The sequence below is a fragment of the Phoxinus phoxinus genome (assembly GCF_949152265.1).
Source record: "Phoxinus phoxinus genome assembly, chromosome: 5".
Lineage (NCBI taxonomy): Eukaryota > Metazoa > Chordata > Actinopteri > Cypriniformes > Leuciscidae > Phoxinus > Phoxinus phoxinus.
In genome coordinates, this window is record NC_136880.1 from 13,546,973 (window position 1) to 13,569,044 (window position 22,072).

General features: G+C 40.9%; 1 long non-coding RNA gene across 1 annotated transcript; it reads right to left on the reverse strand.

The window, feature by feature from the left end:
• Positions 1–19,032: 19,032 nt before the first annotated feature.
• Positions 19,033–19,711, reverse strand: LOC306998549. The gene is made up of 3 exons (XR_013797583.1): positions 19,385–19,711; positions 19,250–19,288; positions 19,033–19,095 (listed from the first exon to the last, which is right to left on the reverse strand). It is a non-coding gene; the product is annotated as an uncharacterized lncRNA (long non-coding RNA).
• Between the last annotated feature and the right edge of the window lie 2,361 nt (positions 19,712–22,072).

Below are 22,072 nucleotides of genomic sequence, written 5' to 3' on the forward strand. Positions count from 1 at the left end.
CATCTGCGCGAGGGAGGGGAATCTGTGATTTGTGCATGACCTGTGATTGACAGTCAGATCTCACCCCCCCCCCGCGCTGATTACACCCGATGATCCGGGACGGTGGATTTTTGCAAAACAAAATAACACGCTCCAGGTGGAGTTAGAAGCTCGGGTTTTTTCTAAAACCACCTTATTTATGTTGTTCTGTCGGATTATAGTGTCAATTTCACTGAATTTGATCAAAAAAATGTTGCCGACGGCAGCTTTAATGTACATGAAGTGAAATCAATTATTTTGGCATGATGGTTTGTGTACCCTCATACTGCACACAACGTATGCATTTTTACCTCCAGTTGCTATGAGAGTAATGGAGAAGTTTCCACCACTAATTGGTGGCGCCGTTGACCTACAATCCAGCAGCCAACGCGCGGTCCAATTATTTCTAGTTGTATCTAAGGCCACATTTACACATAGCCGGGTATTTAGAGAAACGAACATTTCCCCCCCTCCGTTTTCAATAATAACATCGTGCACACAACCCGCATAAATACGCCGTCGAGCGCCATCATAACTATGCCAAACCTATGGACGGCAGTGTAGGGAGAAGGATAAAGCCATGCAAGCCAATCAGAATCCTCAGAATCGACAAGAGAGAACCTAAAACCCCGTTTCTCCCAGTTGACACGACAACATATAACCGGCGTTTTCAGAAATCTCCAGTTTTTAGAAATAATCGTTTTCTGGGATAAAAACGGCGTTTTCGTGTAAATGACAGGCCAAAACGCAGAGAAATATCTGCTTTTTCCCATCGTGTAAACGGGGCCTAAATTAATGGGTTGTGGTGTTAAATTATAAAAATTAAGTTAACCATTATTTGCCTTTGTTTGTCTTTATCTTCGACAGTCATGGGCAAGTTCATGAGAGAACTACATGAGAGAACTACAATACATGACATGGAAAGGGGGAAGAAAGTTGATTAAGTGGTTGCAGAAACATAGGCTGCTTGCACCAAATATGAAGTGCCCTGTTTGTAGGACCCATATGAAAATGTCAAAAACAGGCTCTACAAAAATTGGTTATAGGTGGTAAGTGTAAATGTATCGGTGTAAATATTTTGCTTAGTTGTTAATTATTGTTAGTCCTTTTTCGTGTATGTTTTTGAATGGTTCATTCTGTGGTAAATCTGAATTAAAGGGATAGTTCACCCAAAAATGAAAATGCTGTCATCATTTACTCTTCCTCAAGTTGTTCCAAACCTGTATGACTTACTTACTTCTGCTGAACACAAAAGAAGATATTGTAGAGAAAGTCGGTAACCAAATGACTGATGGACCCCATTGACTTCCATAGTAGGAAAAAATACTGTGGAAGTCAATGGGGACCAGCAACTGTTTAATTACCAACCTTCTTTAAAATATCTTCTTTTGTGTTCAGCAGAAGGAAGAAAGTCATACAGGTTTGGAACAACTTGAGGAAGAGTAAATGATGACAGCATTTTCATTTTTGGGTGAACTATCCCTTTAAAGGGATAGTTCACTTTGAAATTAAATGTTGGTATGTTTTAGCTTACCTGAAGTGCATCCAAGATGTAGGTATCTTTGTCAAGTCAAGTCATCTTCATTTATATAGCGCTTTTAACAATGTAGATTGTTTCAAAGCTGCTTTACAGAGATAAACGTATAATTTAAGGTAACAGATTGTCTCCGCAGTAGTTTCAATTTTTATATTTTTAGGTCAAACTGTTCTTGTCTGTCAGTCATATAATACAGGTATATAGGCACTGTCTCCAAAAGCATGCAGAGATGTCTCTAATAGCATGCAGAGAAAAGCCCAAATTAAAAAATTCCCCATCGTAAGTGCACATTGATGGCCTAAGACACGAAACAAGCGGTTTGTGTGATAAAACGAACAGTATTTATATAGTTTTTTATCTCTTTTACACAACCATGTCCAATTGATCTGTTTACTTAGTCTGCGCAAGCTCCGGAAGTGATCTCCTGGATGAGTTCGCGCGAGCTTACGTAAATGTATTTTTTTACATCGATTTAAACGTCCCGGATAAGCGCAAACTAGTACCATTTCTATTAGCCGTCCTACCTACAATCTCTATTCTGTGCATAGGTTCTGGTGTAAACCATGAGTTACGTACACGCGCGAGAGATCACTTCCGGCGTGGTTGTGTAAAAGAGATAAAAACTATATAAATAATGTTCGTTTTATCACACAAACCGCTTGTTTCGTGTCTTAGGCCATCAATGTGCACTTACGATGGGGAATTTTTTAATTTGGGCTTTTCTCTGCATGCTATTAGAGACATCTCTGCATGCTTTTGGAGACAGAACCTATATACCTGCATTATATGACTGTAGTGTATATGCCTCGGACTCTGGGTCCGTATGAATTAGCTCAAATGATCTATAGGGAATTTTAATAACTAATCATGAATATGATTAATATATTGCATATTACAGTTACATTAAATTATCGAAATTGAAGATAGACTATATGAATATATGAATAATCAATCACAACGAATTATAATTCCTCATTCATACATCAATAGTCTTATTTCAGATCGATTATGAGATAATCTTTAAGGGAAATTATGTAATGATCAAATCGGTGTTGTCCAGCAACGACCGTAAGATTAAACTATCAATTTCTCAATAAAGTTATCCCTTACAAACTCCAAGAAATATTAACTTTTTGATATGTACAAAGACATATAATCAGTATCAGTAAGCAGTCATATAATATATGGTTTTAATAAATGCAAAACTACAGAATATAACGGACTACACATACTGATTATATGTCTTTGTACATATCTTACAGGTGAACAATAAGACAAACGGATAACAAATGAGAGAAGGAGAGTTGGAGAGAGTGAGAGAGTGCTCTGGGGCACGCGCTCGACTTGAGTGTGGGAGAGAGAGAGAAATAGACCACAAATGATCAGAGAATAGCAAAATCACAGACCTTTGGAGAGCCAACAAATCGAAACAAACCTTAAAACATTAAACTCGTTTGAGTTAATACTTGCAAAGTTGTTTGTATGTATGTCTGAGAGGAGCGCGCGTTTTCGTTCTGAGGCGCGTTCTCTCGTGGAGCCTCGGACAGGGCGCGTGCTCTCGTGTCTCCGGGGAGTCTATATTGTAGTTTGTTTTGGATGAACAAGAGTGGTGGACAAATTTTTTTTGATAATGGTTCCTCTCTCGAGTTTTTGACTATAATAGAATTGGCCATGGACCCATTTAACATTGGAGTCAATGGGCATGTCCGAAAATGTCATTAAAACAGCCAATAATGTTCGTTTACAAAACTGTTAAACTCACCGAGTGGTTAGTAGTGTTCGTTCGGTCTTGCTCGGTCTTGTCTGTCGGTCTTGTCTGTTGGTCTCCGTGTCCTCTTTGCTTCGCGATTTTTCTGTGCGTGAGGAAATGGATGTGTGGCATCATGTGAAAGTGTAATGGTGCGTTCACACCGGACGCGAATAGCGCGTCAGGCGCGAGTGATTTCAATGTTAAGTCAATGCAAAGACGCGTTACGCGCGTAAAAAATTCCTGTGGCGCGAGGAATGCGTTGGCAGCTCTGTTAAATCTCACGCGTTTGCAAATATGCGCGCTTTCTTGCTGTTGTGTTTAAGGAGGCGGGTTTGTGCTCTATTAACTTGGACTGTTACCATGCTCTCGGTGTTTGATTATTAATGCCTGTGCATCCCGCGAGTTGGACACAGTAGAGGAGAAGGTTAAACGTTCAGTACAGCGTCGATTCTGTGTCGTCATTAGTAGTGTTAAAAGTTGTAAAAGAGCACCAAATTGAACAAAACAATATAACTACAAATTTTGAATTTATGAATATCAACCGGTATTCTCAGTATCGCAAAATCCATATCATGGCACAACATAATACCGGTTGTCACGTTCATACCGGTATAGCGCCCACCCCTAATTTGAAGACAACTTTGGAAGTATTGACGGGAAAATAGGCTACAGACTATCTTGTTCTGTATTGACAGGTGCAATATATAATTTTTTTTATTGGCACTTCTCTAAACCAATCACAATCGTCTTGGGTGGCGCTAGGCACTAGGCAAAGCCACGGTGCTGCTGCAAAATAGCCCCAGGAAGAAATTTCTTTTGGTGGAACGTGCATGTTCAAAAGTTGTTACTTATTGTTTACCACGGAGTACAATGATGCTTTTATCAATTAAATTGTGTTATAATAATGATTATAGTCCACTGCTTTGTAGTTTGTAGTAAAAAACAAAAAAATAAGATAAAGAATTTAATGTTATGTTAGCGAGCATAGCCCAGAGTTCATATTGTAAAAGCACAATCAGTCTTTGTTTGCATTAGCCCGATGCATAAACATAACGTTTTTACAAAAAAAAAAATATATATGCAGTTACGTTACTACGAGGTATTACTCTATTCTTTAAGACAACTCCGAAAACAACGACAAACACTTCACATATCTCAATACAATTGTCATTGAAGACCTAGAAGCTAAACGGTGCTTACACAACAAACAAAATAATTATTAAGCATGCTACATAAAACATAAAAGCAACAATTATTAATAACACTTAAAAGTTGTGATACGGAGGAGGAAGCTGATACAAATACACTTGGAACTGTACCTTTCTTCAATATCAGCCGGCTCGCGAATCCAAGCTTGATTGCATTTAAGTTGGTAAAGCAATCGTCTTCAAAATGGCGCGAAAAAAGCACAAGGCTCGGACTATACTTCTGTGGTATAGTTGTATATATGAATTGTAGCCACTTAGTCTTCAAATGCTCCTCCTTGGGCAGATGAAAAAAGTTGGCTTTTGAGTCGCACTTCAGAACACAGCGTCTCGTCGCCATGATGTTTTCAAGTTTTCCCTGGAGCGCAATAAGTGGGCGTATCGTATTCAAATAACTTGACAAGTTGACGTCATCTAGTCGGAGAAAAAGCTTCGGTCTTCTAACGATTCATAAAAATGACTCAGAGTCGACTCTTACTTTTGAAAGACAATAACTTTATATACGGTGCACTTTCATTTTTCAAACTTTGCAGGATGTTTTTGTTCACTTAGATCTATGTTACAAACTACATGAAAGGTAAATTTCTAAATTCCATAATAGGTGCCCTTTAATGACAGTCCGTTTAAATAAAAGTGCATATGACATCTCACAGGTGGCTTTGACTTACAAACTTAGCCATTTTCATTAAAAAAATACGATATACAGTTTATCTTTTAGCACCATTTAACCAAAAAACACTAAGATATAATTGTTTTTATCCATATTACCAAGCCCTAGCGCACGGTCCTGCTCAACTAAACCAAATGAACCATCAAATGAAAACAAATTGGGGATCTGTGTCCAATTAACCCCCTGGGGTCGGCAATCACGCCGGCGTGATTTGCGCGTTTTTTTTCACATAGCAGCTGAATAAACTTAAAATACTCCGTCATATATGGTCATACAGACTTAATAAAAATGAAAAAAGAATCTGTGAGATGTCTACTTTTTGTATGTGTCCACTTACAATCAAAACAAAACGTTGTGCTTTTGTAAAATAAAGAAATTAAAACAGGGTGTGCATTCTGCCTCTCCGTCTCGTGAACTTTTTTTTCTTGAGCACGTCTCTAAACATTTAAAAAACTCAGCGAATATTTGTCACACATTTGTGAGCTCTATACATTTATAATCATTTAAGTGTGTAGTTTTAAATTATCTGATTCAAAACGAAAACAAATATTCTCTGTTTAAGTAATTTGTATAAAACCAACAAGATATTCAGTTTCTCTAACCCTTCCTCATTAGTTTTAATTTGACCACACCCAGACGCGCAAAACATATAGACATGCAAATCGTCCATGTGTCGCGCGAACGCCCCCATTACCTCAACAACAAAGCGGCAAACTTTGTCAGTCATCTGCAGGCGTCGTGTTTGGAAGACATGCTGTGAGATTATTGGGTTTACATCTGAAGAAGAAGATCGCGATTTGAAGACAAGAACGATTTTAAGGTAAGAAATAATTCTGAATTATATTAGTTAGTGTTATTGTTGCATAAACTTCATATTGCCATTGAACTGTTGCACGATGCTTCAGTGAATGTTCCCTGCACGCGCTGTGTGTTTGAGTCAGTCGCGCGACGTGCGTTTGAAAAGCAAAACGCACCATGATTTTACTCCAATCTCATTTCATAACGTCATATCGATTGTAAACATTTGAAGTAACATATGATAATCAATATTTTCTCTAGTGTAGTGTTACTGAAGTGTTCCTTTTTAACGATGCCTGCTATACTATTGTTCTTATTATTTGATTCAGCCCTGCAGGTATGCCTACAAGGCACAACAAATGTATATATATGTATGTATATATATATATATATATATATATATATATATATATATATATATATATATATATATGTGTGTGTGTGTGTGTGTGTGTGTGTGTGTATTTTGTAAATTTTAAAAAGGAATTTTCACCAGAAATCTAAAATGTATTCCCACAATCATGCAGCCCTGGTTTCTTCTTGATATCAGCATGTTCACAGCTTTTTTATATATATATATATATATATATATATTTTAGGTAGCTACCCGTCCTGCTGACTTCAACATGAGCATGAGGAGGTAAAGTGAAAAATCAAACACCTTGGAAATGACAGGTATGCACTATGTTTCAGGAAAGGAAAGGTGTGTGACTGGTTAAGTCTCTGTCTTTAGTTCAGTGTGTTAAATAATGTGCTTTTTGCCATTTGTTGTGTATCTTTGGATTATGTTGTGTTGTAAATAAATTCAAACAATCAAAAAGCCGTTCTTTTTTAAATCTCCTCATTCTTTGTGCAAGGTAATGCAATGATAGTGCCTGAGAGCTCCTAATAGGGCCATTATGGGAGGGCCTTTGTCTTTTCTCAGGTGTGAAACACTCAATATTCATGGTAGTTAACGTCTCCTCGCATAAAGCTTTCTTACACAAAACATGTCATACAAATTTTAAATTAATATATTGTCTTATCTGAATGAGTATTCAGGATGATTTTCACATAGTTTTGGAGCAAATATTCTAGGCTACGTGATACAATTTTCAAAAGCCTTGCGAAGAAATAATTAGTTTGTGTTTCATGACATTATTTCAGTGACTTTTTTTTGGGTCATTTTCACAAACCACGCATAAATGTTATTATCTCAAAACTACAAACTTTTACATACATGCTGCTGACATATTATTGTAGCAGAGTTTTGGCTGAATGCAGTGTAATAATACTTTAGCCATGAAAATGTCACAAGTAACAGAAATAAGCACAAATGTTAGAGCATGTCAGAACACCTCCAGGACCCAGAAAACACCTCAGACCCCTGAGGGTTAATAGTTAATGTGTAAATATATACCTGTCCAGCCTTTGTGGGTGCAGTCCTTTACATCTTTCCCCCCCACTCTTGCCAGCTGACAAACCTATAATTAAAAAAACACATGCAAATATATTAAGGGTAAAAAGTTGAGAACATGTCAAAAATTAAGGATGGCTGACGCGAAACAGTTGTTCCAAAGCTTTGCGAGATCCCGAAGCGCAGATTGTCATGAATCACGAGCGGAAGCAAAGGTGCAAGTAAACTCTTTATTTAATGGTAGAAAATGGTCACGGAACAAGTCCAATTCACGGGTGGGCTAGTGGCGCAGGGACCAGATGATCATTGTGCAGATGAGTGAAGGTGATGGTGAATCCAGTGCAGGTGAACATCCAGACGACACAATCCACGAAGACACCGAACAGGAAACTCGAACAGAACAAGGACCAGGACTGCAGACAGGAACACGATGTACACAAACAGAGGACACCACACAACGATCTGACAAAGAGAGAAAGAGTACGATGAGTCTTTATATCCGAGTGAATTGACAGCAGCTGGTGCGGGTAATGAGATCAGCTGGCGCGCTGATGACCAGAATTAGCGGTAACGCCCACTCACACACACTCATACACACAGAACAACAAATACACGAGACACGAAGGAAACAGTGAATTCATGAACCGTGACCGTACCCCTCCTCCTAGGAACGCCTCCTGGCGTCCCCAGACTCCCTTACCTGTTGATTGTAATCATCAATAAGGGAGTGATCCAGAATGTCTCTAGCAGGTACCCAACTTCTCTCCTCCGGACCGTAACCTTCCCAGTCCACCAAGTACTGGACTCCTCGTCCCCTCCGCCTTGAGTCCAGAATAGGATTAACCGAATAAGTAGCCTCCCCCTCTACGAGTCGCGGCGGTGGGGGAACCGGGACTGGCGGATTAATGCGTGAAAAAAACACGGGCTTGATCTTAGATACATGGAAAACGGGATGAATTCTCCTGTACACCGGAGGAAGGTTGAGGCGGACTGTCACCGAACTAATGATCTTGGTGACAGAGAACGGGCCAATGAATTTGGGAGCAAGCTTATTAGAGACGGAGCGGAGAGGAATGTTCTTGGTAGAAAGCCACACTTTGGAACCGATGACATAAACGGGAGGTCTAGACCGGTGGCGATCGGCTTTGACCTTGGTGCGCGCTCCCACTTGAAGTAGAGTCTCGCGGGCTCTAGTCCAAGTGCGATGACACCTCTGGACAAAGGTGTGAGCGGAGGGGACCGCGACTTCGGATTCCAGACTAGGAAAAATTGGTGGCTGGTAACCTAGACTACACTCAAACGGAGATAGGCCCGTAGATGACACTGGTAACGAATTGTGGGCGTACTCCACTGTGGCGATATGGAAGAAATCCATATCAGCTTTTCATTCTTTTAATGGGCGGAAACCAATTAGGAAAGTGAATATAAAAGAGAGCAAGAAACGGAAGAGGAGGAGCAAAGAAAAACAAACTAAACGAACGTGGAGTTTATCGGAGTGGGACACACGCTACCTGAAGGCTGTCGTTGCTATTGTTTGCCAGCAGTCTCTGTGCATGCGCTGACTGGGTGCGATCGCCAAAGTGACGGAGAAATTTAACTCTGCATGGTTCGTCTGCCTGGTGCAACACAAGCCAGCCTGGTTCGCCTGCCTCAGGTACTAGTGTTGATGTCCATCATCTTTTAACCTCACGCCAAGTCTCCAAACTCTTTCCCCGGCCCTGGATTTGCGGCCGCTATACAGACTGCTTCACGCAGCCGACACACACCCACACACGCTCATTACGCACACACGCTCATTACGCACACACGCATACTCCAAACACTCGTTTGGATTATTTATTTTTCTTTGTGTTTTTTTTATTTTATTTACATTTTCTTTTGGTTGCAATTGAACTTGAAATACTGAGTCTGAAAAAATAACGAACTTAAGGACATTATCAATCAAGGACTCTCATGAATGTTTTTTTGTTTATTTGTTTGTTTGTTTTGTTTGGGAAATCTTGAACGGAACTTGAACTGCGCACGCAACCTCCTTACTGTCTGTTTTCATTCATTTTTTGTGTCATTTGTCATGTGAGGCAAAGAAACAAATACAAACTCTGTGTGAAAATTGAACTGTCTAAATTTTGTTTGGCTAAATGTTTTCTTAAAATATATATTTTTTTGACCTGAAATCCTTCAATCTTTGAATGTGTGTCATTTAAGCCTTATTCTACGTTAGTGTGGGTATTGGAAGGAATTTAGTTGTGTAACAGTGGTTTTGAGCTATTTTCTGGGAATTTGAATTTCTTTACATATATTTTTTTTTACTTGACAAGTTTTGACTTGTCTGGCGCCCGAACAATTTAAATTTAAAATGTGCTAGTCAAATTTGATTTGGGACAGCCACCGTTACACCACCATTGACAGTTGTTGGCTCCATGAGCCACAAACTGAGCAAGTCAAAACAAAACTGTGAACGTCGCGAGCCATACGTGGCCACCAAAATCGTTGCTTGACTAAAGATGTAGTACGACTGACTCCTGGATGACAAGCCACATTGGAACAATGCCCCCACTGAATAACATCGGACCGTAATCCCTCTGGCACAAATAAACGGTTCGGTGGGCAACCGACCGGAGGCGTTACCCCTTGTAAGGCCGTCTTGACCTTCGATTCGACCTCCCATGAGAGTGTGGAGATAATTAGGGTCTCCGGAAAAATGCACTCGGGAGTAGACGGGCGATCGGAACGGTCAAAAATGCGCGATAAAGAATCGGGTTTGATGTTTTTGGAACCCGGGCGGTACGAGAGAGAAAAGTCAAAACGTCCGAAAAAAAAGTGCCCACCGAGCCTGCCTGGAGTTCAATCTTTTAGCGGTTCTAATATATTCCAGATTCTTATGATCGGTCCAAACGATAAAAGGTACCCCCGAGCCTTCTAACCAGTGACGACATTCCTCCAATGCTAACTTGACTGCCAACAACACTGTTACCAATGTCATAATTACGTTCGGCAGGAGACAAACGGTGAGACAAAAACGCGCAGGGATGCATTCTGTCGTCTGCAGGAGAACGTTGGGATAGCACTGCTCCTACCCCCACCTCTGACGCATCAACCTCCACCACGAACTGACGTGATGGATCAGGGGTAACCAAGATGGGGGCTGAAACAAAGCAGCCTTTTAGTTTGGCAAACGCAGCCTCGGCTGCGTCTGACCACCTGAACGTAGTTTTAGGGGAGGTCAATGAAGTCAGAGGTGAGGCTAGTTGGCTGAAATTGCGAATGAATCGCCGGTAGAAATTGGCGAACCCCAGAAACCTCTGTAGGGCCTTACAGGAATCTGGACTTGGCCACTCTACCACAGCCTTAACCTTCTCAGGATCCATACGCATTCCTTCAGCCGACACAATGTACCCTAAGAAAGGAACAGACTGTGCATGAAAAGCGCATTTCTCCGCCTTGACAAAAAGCCCATTCTCTAGCAGCCTCTGAAGCACTCGTCGAACGTGCTGCACGTGTTCCTGGAGAGAAGAAGAAAAAATCAATATGTCATCCAGGTAGACATATATGAACTGATCGACCATATCTCGCAGCACGTCGTTGACGAGTGCCTGGAAGACTGCTGGGGAGTTGGACAAACCGAAAGGCATGACCAAGTATTCAAAGTGCCCCCTGGGGTTGTTAAAAGCAGTCTTCCATTCATCCCCCTTCCTGATGCGGACCAAATGATAAGCATTATGTAAGTCCAGTTTCGTGAAGACCGATGCTCCCTGCAACCTCTCGAAGGCTGAAGACATCAACGGCAAAGGATAAGTATTCTTTACCGTGATGTTGTTCAGCCCTCGGTAATCAATGCAAGGTCGCAGAGAACCATCCTTCTTCCCCACAAAAAAGAACCCCGCTCCCGCTGGAGAAGAGGAAGGTCGGATGAATTTGGATGCCAGAGAATCAGAAATATATTTCTCCATGGCCTCCCTCTCGGGAACGGACAGAGAGTAAAGCTTGCCCTTGGGCGGAGACGTACCTGGCAGTAGATCTATAGCACAGTCATAGGGACGATGCGGAGGGAGAGAAGCAGCACGAGACTTACTGAACACCTCCTTCAAGTCTTGATACTCCGTGGGCACGTTTGACAAATCCACTGCCTCCTCCTGAAAAACAGAGACAGACACAGACGAACAGGCAGACACAAGACAAGACTCATGACATTTACTGCTCCATTCCACCACTGATTTCTGCTGCCAGTCTATCTTGGGGTTGTGTTCGATGAGCCAGGGGTGCCCTAGGACAATGGGTGCGAGAGGGAAGTCCAGAATGTAGAAGGAAATGGTTTCAGTGTGGTTAACGGAAACGATGAGTGTGACAGGTCCGGTAGTGAGTGAAATGGTAGGAAGAACTTGACCGTTGAGAGCGTGAACTGAGATGGTACGGGGAAGAGGTAAGAGGGGAGCCTGAATCTTGAGTGCAAATGTATGGTCCAGTAGTGCCCGACAGTCGTGATTGTGAGCTGACCATCTTAGTCTTACCGGGAGGAGCGTAGATGTTGATGAGGTCTTCTCAGCGGAGATCCCACCCGACAGTAGCCTCAGATTTACCGCCAGGCTTGCCCTTTTACCGGGCAGTTAAAAGCCAGATGTCCTGCTGCGCCACAGTAAAGGCAGAGGCCCTGGGACCTCCGCCTTTCCTTCTCCTCCCGGGAAAGCCGAGCTCGCCCGACCTGCATGGGCTCGTGATCGTAGACGGGGCTGACCGCGCCCCCGCCGCTGCCTCGCAACGTCTCAGCCACTCCAGGAAAACGAGCAGGTAACATCCGCCGTTCGACTCGGGAGAGTCGAGCATCCACACGTAGCGCCAGTTCAATAAATCCATTGAGGGTAGTGGGTAGGTCCAGAGCATAGATCTCTCTCTGGACGCGGTCAGCCAGCCCATGCAGGAACATGTCCCACTGCGCCTCCTCGTTCCACTGACACTCTGCCGCCAAGGTCTGAAACTCGATAGCGTAGTCAGATACAGATCTTTCGCCTTGCTTGAGGTCCGCGAGAACCCTTGCCGCCTCTCTTCCTGCGACCGCACGGTCGAAAACTCTCTTCATCTCGGCGGAGAGTGTCTGGAACGAGGTACAGTATGGATCTTGGTTCTCCCACACCGCTGTCCCCGATAGCGCTGCCTTCCCAGTCAGAAGCGTGAGCACAAACGCAACCTTACTCTGTTCACTCACGAAGGTTCTGGGCTGCAAGGAAAAGTGCATAGAACAGTGTGCTAGAAATGCTCTGCAATAGTTAGGCTCACCGTTGTAGGACTCGGGAACAGGTAGACGGGGCTCTGACTGGGAGGCGCCTCCTGGTGGCGCGGGGGGAGCGGGCGGTGTGGGTGGCGCAGTGGGCAGTTGCAGATGTTGAAGCTGTTGGGTGAGCTCGGACACCTGCGCCACAAGAGCTTGAATAGCCCGACCCGACTCATTCATATGTCTCTCCTGGGAATCCATACGTGCAATGCTGGTCTTGACGAATTCCTCCAGGTAAGATGATCCACTCGCTGCTTCCATCGCTTGGTCAGATCATTCTGTCATGAATCACGAGTGGAAGCAAAGGTGCAAGTAAACTCTTTATTTAAAGGTATAGCGGAGGATTTTCTTTTTCCGGGTGGGTAGCCTATACTATTGGTCCACCTAAGTGTCAATCATTGTGGTGATATGTTTACGTAAGGCCGTTCACACGCTGGCGTGCGCTAAAAGCACAGGTTGGGCTTCCCAATGATGCCGCAGTCGCGAAGATTCTACTAGACAGGTAAAGTTTGTCATGCTATTTGGAGAAATCCATTTAAAATTACTGCTAGTAGGCGTTCCCTCTCGGGAGCAAATAGAGTGTTGCGCATGTGCATTTTTTAAAAAAATGGGAGAGGGCGGGTCTTTTCTAAAATTAGGGAAGATCCTCCGCTATACCTTTAATGGTAGAAAATGGTCACGGAACAAGTCTAATTCACGGGTGCAGATGAGTGAAGGTGATGGTGAATCCAGTGCAGGTGACCATCTAGACGACACAATCCACGAAGACACCGAACAGGAAACTCGAACAGAACAAGGACCAGGACTGCAGACAGGAACACGATGTAAACAAACAGAGGACACCACACAACGATCTGACAAAGAGAGAAGAGTACGATGAGTCTTTATATCCGAGTGAATTGACAGCAGCTGGTGCGGGTAATGAGATCAGCTGGCGCGCTGATGACCAGAATTAGCGGTAACGCCCACTCACACACACTCATACACACAGAACAACAAATACACGAGACACGAAGGAAACAGTGAATTCATGAACCGTGACACAGATGTTTCGAAACACTGATCCGAAGCGTGATTCAAAACACCCATGTCACGTGACTATGGCCAAACGAAGCCTCGAAGTGTTTCACAAGTGTTTCATCAGGTGTGATCCGCCGAATCAGCGTTTGATTGACATGGTCGGGAACAGACCACACAATCGCACATCTGTATAAAAGTGAAATCAACGCATATTGGTTTTTGTGAGAGGAGTTTGATTTTGAGATAGCGGATTTTTGGTGATATAGTGACATAGTGCGATTCGATTAGTTAGCTATAAGCTAGGCTTACATTTAAATTCACACAACACATTGACTGATAGGCTAGAGACAGACATATAGAGTATAGCCTACATATAGTGACACATCAATAGATAAATATAGACAGCTAGATTAATAGATAGCCTACATATATAAATACATAGATAGATTATAGATGCCATATCTCGGTAGCCTACATAGATAGATTATAGATGCATATATACATTCATATAGATAGATACATAGATAGATAGATTTGGATAGATAGATGCCCAGAACTCATCCACTAACTTACTGGAAAGAGAGAGCAGTAATCTTTCCTCTTTTGTATGTCCTAGCTAAAAAATGTCTTTGCATGCCAGCAACAAGTGTCCCTTGTGAGAGGATTTTTTAAAGGCTGGAGAAATTATCAGTAAAAAAAAGAAGTAAGCTAAGTCCTTCCACAGCAGAGAAATTAATATTTTTGAATAAATAGTGAGATATTGTGGCTTGATTTCTTTTATTCATTTTGCAGGACCAAAATAACATTATGCACAGTGATGAGCCTATAGGTTACAAGCTTCACAATAAAATAAAAAACAAATTTTTTTAATGGCTCGTCAAGGTTGTTTCAGATCAACACCTGCAAGTGACCACTAGGTGTCACCGTTGAGACGGGTGTCGGATTGATTCGAAGCCACAACAATATGGCACATTTGGTTCAACTGTTTCATTGCTTCACGAAGCCTCGATCTGCCCACCACTATCAAAAATCCAATAAGGCAATACAAAAGACAAACAAGAACGGTGTAGATCCAGGACAACGACGTGTGACGACATATAACAAGGACTCCGTGAAAGACACTAAACAGGCAGGGTATTTAAACACACAGAAACTAACAATCATGATGGGGAACAGCTGGGTGCAATGAACAGTGATGAGAGCAGACAAGGATTGTGGGGAATGTAGTTCGTAATGTGACAGACACCATGGGGGAAAAGGACCTCTAGTGGACACCAGGGAACATGAACCAGACACTGTGACAGAACATTGTACGGATATAATATACAATTATATACATATAACTGATTGTATAGTCTTGAAATAATTGAAAGATTTGTTTAACGCAAATATCACATATTTTCCAACACATTGTAACAGCAGGTAAAATACAAAATGCAGATATAATTTGCTGGATCGATATTGAAATGTATCAATACATAAGATATCTGCTGTATTACTGTGTTGAATATATCTTCTGCCATAAAATGAGACTGCAGGGTGTGTCTCCTTATAACAAAATTAACATGCCTAATCTTTCGGAACCATATCACCCTGACTGACTTGCAGCTTGGCACAACAAAAACTCCTGCTTTTCGGATGTTGCCATTTCTGATATTTTAACATTCCAACATTTTAAATAAAAGAAATACACTACAATTTGTTCAGAAATAAGAATTTTATTATAATAAGCAATACTTAAGTTACCTAAGACATGACGCTGCAGATGTGTACTGAAGTGAAAAGTGGAAATGATTAGACCTGTTTTCCAGTTAGAACGTTTGGCATTAGAGGTTGAAAACTTCTTACCAAGGTTTCAAATTTGTTTTTATCCAGAAGACAAGCCTCCTCCCTCTCGAACTCTTCCAAGGTGTCAATCTTGCTAATCTGAATCCTAGAGTTAGGTACGCTCCTCTGGAGTTTTTTGACCACATCAGTGAGAGTCACCAGTTTTGTAAGCACTATTTTCTGGAATTCTGGCAATAATGAGAAATTAAGAAAAAAATAATTACTCACTATAATCATGGTTCTCTGGTAAACAGCAAGGCATTCCAGCCTTTCAGTAAAAGAGTGCTCTCTAGCAATCCCAGAAAAATGAATGACTATTAAATTAGTTACATAACACTTTATTTAACAGGGAAACTTTAACCCTGTATTTGACAAATTAGTTTTTATTAACCCTCTGGGGACCAAAAATGCGCCGGCGCGTTTTGCTCGTGTTTTTTTTAGCAATGCAAAATAAACTCAAAATGCTCTGTTAATTTTGATCTTTCATTTTTGTGTTATACATCAATCGATCCTGTTCAGGTTTCTATTTTTTTTTTCTGTATACTCACAATAAAAATAAAGTGTTTTGCTTTTTGCCAAATAAAATAAAATTAACATGATGCGAGTTCTGCACTCTCTCTGTCAATGAACTCCAATTTGAAACGCGTTCGAAAATGATCTGTAACTCCGCAAAAATTCAGTCAAATGGGCAAACATACCCACGGGCATAAAGCTTGAGATCGCATCTTTAAAATGAAGTAATTTATAAAAAAAAAACAAATATTCTCAGCTTCTGTAATCTGTATGAAAAGAGAGCGATTCCAGTCGAGCTCATTGACTTTAATTCGTTCACGCCTTACTCACGGAGCGCACTATTCACAAGATAATGTGTTATGCCATCTATGCAAAACAGGTAAACGCCCCCAAGCAAATGCTTTAAGTTTCATCATTCAGTCACCTGCGCGTTGGGAAGATGGCACGATACTAGGGCTATAACGATACAGCAAACCCACGATTCGGTTCGTATCCCGATTTCTGACCCACGATTCGATACAAACCGCGATTCTTGCGAGGAGGGAGGATTTTAAAAGCCAAATAAATAAATAAATAGCTAAAGCTATAACTCTGTTTTCTTGTAACAAAATACTTTTGAAAAACAAACAGAACTATACTCCATTGTGGAGATGATTCGAGCATGTTAAAAATTCTTCTGAGGTAACTGAGGCTTACCGTCTGTGCTGTAAACCACAAATAATATATTGCCTATTCCGCATGACCCGCATCTCAAGCGCAGGAACGCTTGCCCAAAAAGTGAACGCGCATAGAGAAATGCACACTTCCTACGAATTAGCCGCAGCCATTTCTTTATGTTTTGAATTAACGTTAAATCAAGTAATTTAGTTAAATCAAGTATTTCAAGCTTTCTATATAAGTTTTGATTCGTTTATGAGGTGAGCTCCAGTTCACGCGCGCGCCGGTGCCACACACACACACCGCACGCTTTGCTCACTTGCTCTGCTGTTTGCTTGTATGTGTGTGTGTGTGTGTGCTCGCGCGCACGCGTGTGTGCGTGTGGGGGAGAGGTGCGATTTTTGAATAATAATCAAATGGTACCCAGCGATCTTCGAATATTATTTTTGCTTGAAATTCCCATACCTAATATGTAAAAGACTCCGTCACAGCCCTAGGATCTATTCTGGACGAGAAAGATAAGTCTGGGAAGGGGTGTGTCGATCGCGATCTGCCTTCTCACAACGCGACACAGGTTCGTGGATCTGAGTGTCGCGATTTCGGTTTAATATCGTAAATCGTTACAGCCCTACACGATACAATAATATACTTCAACTTTTTTAAAAGGAATGGAGCTTCATCACTACCTCCGCCTGCAACTCAGAGTGTGCTTAGCAACACATTTAGAAATCAGAAAGAGTAAGTAGGCTACATATTTACCCACTATTATTGCAGATATTTTACAGATATTTTCACAAATTAATATGGAAAACATGTCGATTTTACTGGTTATCTAAGGCCAAATTAGAACCTGGAATTGATATTTTTCCCGCAGTGCTGAATGAGAAGAGCCATTAATATTATTAATAAACTATTGTTTTCTAAGTCAGCTAAAAACATCTCCATCTCCGCTGTTAAGCAGATGCGCTTTTAGAGAGAAATGCTCCTTTCATACGCATTACATAATCAGAATGTATTAGCTTTCGATTTGAATTTGTTTGTTTTAAAGTGGACATTTCAAGCTTTAGCCTACATAGGCTATATTTTGTTTCAGTTCTCGCGGCCCAGTTCACGGAGATCATGAAAGTGCGCCTGATTGTTTTATTTTATTTTACAAAAGCACAACGCTTTCTTGTTATTGTGAGTTTACACAAATAAAAAGTAGTTGCGAATAATGTATTATTTTCTGTATGACCAGAAATTATAAGATTAGGCTATTTTAAGTTGTTTCCACTATTGATAGGAAAATGTAAGTGTTCGCGTCAGCGGCTCCGTGCCATGTAGTGCGCGCTCCACACAAATGACATTTTACGAATAGCTTTGTTCCTTTTTTGGATAAAAGCGTCTCTAAATATGTAGCCTAATAAAGGTTTTAATAATGATGATAATTATTATTATTTGCGTACATGGTCCGTCTTCTAAGTCAGGTGACTGTAAATGCGCAAAAACTGTTTCCATTGCAGTTTTGCGAAATATTCCTTTTTGCACAGTTGTTCGCAAGATCTGTGTGCTTTGCAAAGGACAGCTTGGTAAAAGGCAGGACACACCTTAGAAATGCCAGGCATGTAATGTTCACTTGTGTCTACAGTTGAACATTTAGTTCCTCCACATAGAGGAATTACAATAAAACAGATTGAAAAAACAAAACCTTTGAATCTCTTTGTTTAGGCTTGCCTCATGGTGGGCCATTGGGGGAGTGTCTGTCACACCCCGGGTCTGAATCTCATTAATATTGATGGGCCATTACCACTTCATGCATAAACCTCTTCTGACAAAAAAACGGTCTTATAAAAGTTTAAATCAATGTATTGTTTTATGTGAACGATTAGGCAGGATGTTTTTTACATCATTTTGAAGCCAGAACTCGAAGCAACAACATCCATTAGTCAAAAGTCTTCGGAACACATATTTAGTATGCGTTTTGTGGTCTATTTCAGCAACTTTTATTTTAATTTTTTTCAATAACCACGCATAAACATTATTCTCTTAAAAATACAAACATGTACATACATGTTGCTCACATATTATGGTAGCCCCGTTTGTGCTATATAGAGTGCATTTACACCTTTGCCATTAACATGTTTATAAATAACTGAAAAAAGCACAAATGTCAGGGCATATCAAAACATCCCAAGGGCCCCAAAAACACCTTGGTCCCCAGAGGGTTAAAGAACAATTGTATTAAGAGATGGATCTAGACTAAATGTCATAAATGCCAAAGCAAATAGATGAAAACCTGAAGTCTGATTTACCAAACAGTTACAAAGAGAATGCAATGTTATAATACATAAGTAATTAGTCTGCGTGTCACATGAAAATATTATTGTACTTACTCGCTTCTGACAGGGGGAATGTGGTTGGCACATCCCTATTATAATTGGACTTTGCATGTGAAAGACCTAAGCAGGAAAGAAAAAAGTGTGTGAAGCGATCAATATATTTAGAACATTTGTACAATGTGCCTCATTGAGTGATACAACCAATGACATTCACCATCTATGGACCTGCTATGATATTCAATAAGACAAGCCAAATGTAACTGGCAATACTCACGACTACTTGAACTGTCCCAGCTCACGGACCTGGATGAACCTGTGCAACCCAAATGTAGCCATTATCAATAGTGCTAATTACCTATGCTGACTTGATATTCAATAAGACAAGCCTACTGCGCCTGGCTATACTTACAACTACTTGAACTGTCCCGGCCCACAGACCTGGACCTGGACCTGGACGAATCTGTGTAACCCAAAACTGAAACATCAGTTTGTCATGATCAATTAGTAACCTGCAAGCTGATTTGAAAATCTAAAAATGAAAAGTTAAACTCACGACTAGTTGACCTGTCGCGGCCCACAGACCTGGGTGTACCTAAGCAATGCAGAGCAAAAACATCAGTCATTCATTACCATTAGTCCTAGTGACCTGCCTGCAATATTCAGCAATGAAAGGTTACTCACGACTAGTTGGCATCAGTGTTGGGGAAGCTACTCTAAAACTGTAGTTTGACAAGCTACAAGCTACAAGCAAGTAGTTAAACTACAGTCAAGCTACCCTTTTGGAAAAGTAGTTAGCTACACTACAAGTTACTATCAAAAAGTAGCTAGCTACATTGAAACTAATTTTGATTTTTTTGAACAACGTATATTATAAATAACAATAAGTGTCTGAGGAATGTTTTAAGTAAAATACCGGTATTTAGTGTTTAAAACAATGCGATACAATTATGATTTTAAAGAGTATTGTTTTATTACACACAACACTCAAATATCTCAGACTGTTTGTCAAAAGTGCAAAATTGCAACAAATATGAACTTGGACAAATAAGGCCATGGGTAATTAACATTAGTTGTTTCTCCATCCTCCAAATCTGCCACCACGTCTTGCTCCATCATGGATAATATGGGTGTGTCAACCCACTTCTGTACGTCAGTGAACCGTTAGCCGCAAGATGCGTGATTAAACAACAGGTGGCGGTAATGGCAAAAAATTAGTTTGTAATCTAACAAGAAGAAGAATATCCTGGCATCGCGCTGATTCGCGCAGGCTCGACAAAACGCAATGTAGCTTTTGCTCGCGCTACACCGCTACTTGCTGCAAAAAGTAGTTAGCTACTGGAAAAGCTACACTGTTTAAAAAGCAACTGAGTTACTGCCAAGCTACTGAAAAATGTAGTTAAGTTAGTAGCGTCGCTACTTGTAGTTAACTACTCCCCAACACTGGTTGGCATGTCGTGGCCCGCAGACCTGGCTGTACCTAAGCAATGCAGAGCAGAAACATCAGTCACTTGTTATCAATGGTGTTAGTTACCTGCATGCTGATTTGATAATCTGAAAATGAAAAGTTAAACTCACGACTAGTTGACCTGTCGCGGCCCGCAGACCTGGGTGTACCTAAGCAATGCAGAGAAGAAACATCAGTCAGTCATTATCATTACTCCAAGTGACCTGCCTGCAATATTCAGCAATGAAAGGCTACTCACGACTAGTTGGCATGTCGCGGCCCGCAGACCTGGGTGAACCTAAGCAATGCAGAGCAGAAACATCAGTCAGTCATTATCAATACTCCAAGTGACCTGCCTGCAATATTCAGCAATGAAAGGCTACTCACAACTAGTTGGCATGTCGCGGCCCGCAGACCTGGGTGAACCTAAGCAATGCAGAACAGAAACATCAGTCAGTCATTATCAATAGTGTTAGTTACTTGAATGCGGATTTTAAAAATCTAAAAATGAAAACTTATACTCACCAGTAGTTGACCTGTCGTGGCCCGCAGACCCGGGTGAACCTAAACAAACCAAATCGAAAATGTCAGTTAGTCATGATCAGTAGTAGGGCTGTACAATTAACCCTCTGGGGTCGGCAATCACGCCGGCGTGATTTGTGTGATTTTTTTCACATATCAGCTGAATAGACTTAAAATACTCCGTCATTTATGGTCATACAGACTTAATAAATATGAAAAAAGAATCTGTGAGATGCCTTCTTTTGTATGTGACCACTTACAATCTAAACAAAACATTGTGCTTTTGTAACATAAAGGGAAAAAAACTGGGTGTGCTTTCTGCCTCTCCATCTCGTGAACTTTTTTTTTCTTGAGCACGTCTCTAAACATAAACAAAACTCAGCGAATACTTGTCACACATTTATGAGCTCTATATCTTTAAACATTTAAGTGTAAACATATAAAAAGTAAACTCACCACCAGGGCAGTTGGAACGAATTCTTAAAGTCAAATATAATTTGAATAGTAAAGAAAAATACTATTTGAATCCTAAAATTACAAAATGCTTTTCTCACGTCACGTCTTATGAACAATTCAAGTCAATTCAAGTTAGCGAGAGTGAGAAACACAAGGTAATGTGAGGTCTTTAGATTACTGAGCTAACGTTATGTACCGAATAACGTTAGTACAGGGGTGACAGGCTGCGGCTGAGAATGGGAAATAGCTTTAACAATAACTTTAAAATCGTCATCCACCGAGTCAAAATGTTTGTTATCATTAGTCAGCAAATTATTTTTTCCTCACTACATTGCGAGTTAAAGAAGTTTAGCTGGGAGCTTCATGGAGACAGCTAAAGTTAAGGTAAGCTGCTCTACAGCTGTCAGAGTTGGCTTCGACTTCATATATTACCTTCTAATAGCTGATTCTCATTAACATCACAATCAGCAAGAAATAGGTTGCGTATTAACTCACTAAAATGGTAGTGACAGCACTGCTTGGCTTAATTAGCAATGCCGTTAGCATCATGGCTAACACTATTGTTAGTTTATGACAAATCTTTTCAGCTGTGCTTTCGAACATGCTGTAATTTTGCTAACCGAGCACCATTAGCCCTTACAAGAAAGCCGCTTCAATACACTTGTTAGATAATAT